This window comes from Aplysia californica, unplaced genomic scaffold (assembly GCF_000002075.1).
Source record: "Aplysia californica isolate F4 #8 unplaced genomic scaffold, AplCal3.0 scaffold00896, whole genome shotgun sequence".
NCBI classification, from domain to species: Eukaryota; Metazoa; Mollusca; class Gastropoda; order Aplysiida; family Aplysiidae; genus Aplysia; species Aplysia californica.
The window spans coordinates 103,638-107,968 of record NW_004798166.1 but is presented as its reverse complement, the minus strand read 5'-3'; positions in this window follow the sequence as shown (position 1 = coordinate 107,968).

Genomic DNA, 4,331 nt, shown 5'->3' with positions numbered 1-4,331 from the left:
AAAGACAGCAGTAAGAAGAAGCGAAGGAGTAGCAGTAGAAAGGCTGCAGAAAGAATCAGGAGCCCAGAGGAAGGGGCAAAGGAGGGGATGAGGTGGGGGCAGAAAGAGGAGACGAAAGCAGACGACAGAACATTGCTAGAGAGCAGACGAGGTGAAAGGAGACAAATTTAGAGAAGAAAATGTTTCGGTCGCTACCCGGATTCGAACCCAGGACCTTTTGAATGAGAGGCCAACACCTTAACCTCTAGGCCACGAGAGCCCCCATTTATTAGTATGAAATCATAAAAGACATGTTAAACTTGAAGAGAACGACATTGGTTTAAAATCTACAAATATGACTTTTGTGTAGATTTTTGACTGATATCTCCATTCACGGATTACGAGAAGTAACTCATGTACTTTGTTAGCACGCCTCACAAATCATGATCGACCACCATAACTCATGTAATTAATTCTTTATATTATATTACTTTGGTATAAATACAAAGACGATTTTTATGTGCATCCAGCTGGATATGACGTTCCCGGTTCGTGACTTTCACCCTTCAATGGCTGACATTTGATAAGATAAGTCGGAGTTTTATCGTTGTTCGATGTAATGAGATATGAGTGTTAAGTTGAAGGACGAGTCTCGCTGCTTTCATGGTTTCGGGTTTAATATTATTATTGATGTTCTGAAAAGGATACATGACCGAAGATTGAATATGAGTGGAAAAAAATAACAACAAATAATCAACTTCTCCTGTATTACATTTAATAACGAGTAAATGAAATCCAAAACCACCCCCTCAAACAAACACACAAAAATAAGAAAAATAAATAAATGAATGAATAGAAACACATATGCCTGACATTCAATAAAGAAAGCCACCAAAATCAAATAAGGATCAAAATGAATATATAATATGTATCAAGATACATACATGTATATATAAATCAATAAAAGAAAATTGAATAAATAAGAGAATTATTGTAAGTTTCGATCGAAGTGCGTCGCGAGAGATATGATTTCTGTGTTTCTGAAAGAAGACTGCTTTGACACCGCTTGTCACGGCCAACAAGGATGAGGTGGGAGGTAACGTTCAAGCGGAAAGACGGAACGTTGATTTAAGATGTTTCGTCAGTTCGGAGAAAAACAGCCTAACAATTAACCCAATCAAAGGCACCAATTTAAACATATTGGATGGATGGATGGATGGATGGATGGATGGATGGATGGATGGATGGATGGATAGATGTATGGATGGATGGGTGGATGGATGGATGGATGGATGGATGGAATAATGGATAGATGGATGGATCGATAGATAGATAGATAGACAGATAGATAGATATATAGATAGATAGATAGATAGATAGATAGATAGATAGATAGATAGATAGATAGATAAATACTGAAAGAGGTAGATAAAGAAAGATAAATATAGAGAAAGACTGGGTGAGAGTGATAAATAGATAGACATATTTATGGATAGATAGATAGATAGATAGATAGATAGATAGATAGATAGATAGATAGATAGATAGATAGATAGATAGATAGATAGAAAACTAGATAGATAGATAGATAGATAGATAGATAAATAGATAGAGAGACAGACAGACAGACAGACAGACAGACAGACAGACAGACAGACAGACAGAAAGCGGAAAAGATGTAGAAACAGATTAAAAGATGCAACAACAAACAATTATGCATGCTTGGCCTTAATAAAATAAACCAACCCACGTTTACACACTGCGGCGAATAAACAGATAACTTATATCCGTCAGGGTAAAAAAACAAAAGAACAAAAAACAAAAAACAAACCCGTAATCATTTTGGTTCGAACCGACGACTGGTCAAAAAGGAAAGCAAACCCAAACTATCAGCTAGATCTAAACGTCTGGTATCCAGAGCTAAATTAAAGCCGGGCGCATAATACATAAGCAAAAATCGATCGGCGACTTCGGTAATCATGAAAAATGTTGAATGAGTGGTGCACACGCTCGAAAATGTCAATACACCACACCATCCCCCGAAAGCAGTCTTGTTATATACAGAGGTGAATGAGGAGTAGATCAAGGCAATGGACTGACAGGGTAACAGCCGTGCTCTCAACTCTCACTAAAAGCAAATGATGGAGGGCACACTGTTTGTCTATTTGCAAGAAAACGCAATACAGAAAGGTATCGCCCTGCTAATGAAACGCCCGAAGTGTAATGTCACGCACTCAATGTCTGCTGTAGCCCTGATGTCACATAGAGTTTTATAAGAGCTATTTTGATACTCATAATCGGCAGTGAGGAAGAGTAAAAAATGATGCAACAGCCAAAAACAAAGGTCATTTCTTCGGTGGATAGGTGTCAAAAAGTGCGGCATAGGTTATAAAAAAGGCTTAATTTTTAAACACAAACACACACACACATACACACACACACACACACACACACACACACACACACACACACACACACACATACACACCCACGCACACACATATTCATATATTATATTATACACATATTTGAGAGGCAGCGTGGTGGAATCAGGCTCTCGTCAAAAATGATCAAAGTGAAGAAACTTGCATTTTTCCGCAGCTTTGTGAATTTTTATAAAATTTTTGTTTTTTGGCTGTACACCTTTCATGCCCAGTAAAGAACTCATTTCTGTGTACATTTTTCTTAAAAACGATGATTAAAGGTACAAAATAATTAAATTTTTCTGTACCACGGACTCTTAAGCTAAGGCCATTTTCTCACTAATTTTACCTCTGAAAACAGGTGACCCCCACCTCCTTCAATTGCAAATATCTCGACTTGTATTCAAGATAAATGGATATTTTTTTCATCCAACTAAAGAAAAGTGAACAAGCAATACGATGATACTAATAACTCTACATGCCCAAAATTTGACGAGAGCCTGATTCCACCACGCTGCCTCACTATGTAAAATATAATGATGTAATAATAATGATATATTTATACATATCTCTCTCTCTCTCTCTCTCTCTCTCTCTCTCTCTCTCTTTATATATATATATATACATATATATATATATATATAAATATAAATATATATATATAGATAGATAGATAGATAGATAGATAGATAGATAGATATATATATATATATATATATATATATATCGTATATATACATAAATAATATATTAAACATACATAGTATGTAAAATGATAACATTATTATATCATATGTATAATAATATAATTATAATTATATTATGTATGTATTATAATATATTGCATATTAAAATTTTATAAAATATATTATTACATGTGTGAGAGTGAGTGAGTGTGTGTGTGTATGTGTGTGTGTGTGTGTGTGTGTGTGTGTGTGTGTGTGTGTGTGTGTGTGTGTGTGTGTGTGTGTGTGTGTGTGTGTGTGTGTGTGTGTGTGTACAAAACACAAATAAAGCATACACCGAAAAGCTGAAAGAGGTAGTATACGATACAGCAAGTAATTATTCATTGAATCTACCTGCATGTTGCCTACAGTTGAGGATTATCTCTACAAGAGAAAATATGGCGAAGTCCTAGTCATAAATTCTTGTATTGAATCACCACCGTGAAACTAAAAAAATACATAAAATTGTAATGAAATCTGTCTTAAATAACCTAATGTATTAATATTTCAAATGTAGAAGGTAATGAACTTAAAAGATTTTAAACGTAAAGGAAAGAAACCGGAAGTCTCTGGATCTGAATTTTCTTTTTTTTTCAGGATGATGACTCTAGTTTTAATTTTATTTTCGATTAACCCATGGAATCTTTGTTTATATGATTGAACTTCCAGGTGTAAATTAACAAAATGAGAAGTACAATCAATTGAAAGGTGTGTAAAATTAGTCTTCTTTCTCTCTCTCTCTCTCTCTCTCTCTCTCTCTCTCTCTCTCTCTCTCTCTCTCTCTCTCTTTCCTTCTTTCGCTCCCCCCCCCCTCTCTCTCTCTCTCTCTCTCTGTCTGTCTCTGCATGTGCCTCGTATGTGCACGTGTGTGTATATTCGTGTGTTTTTTTGTGTATGCGTGTGTGCGAGTGTATGTGTGTATGTGTGTATGTGTGTATGTGCATGTGTGTGCATCTCTCTTAATCTCGCTCTCTCTAACTGTGCTCAATCGTATGTGTGTGTGTGTGTATGTGTGTGTGTATTTGGGAGTACGTGAGTGTATCTGTTTGTGTGTGCGCGTGCATTTGTTTGTTTATGCGTATGTACTTGTGTAGCCTCTATCCCTCAGACTCCAAAAGACAATACTTCCAACTCGCAGCCCTCTTTTGTACCAAAGAGTGAGCGAGTCCTCACCATGTACAGTACAACCACGTATAGGTTCAGG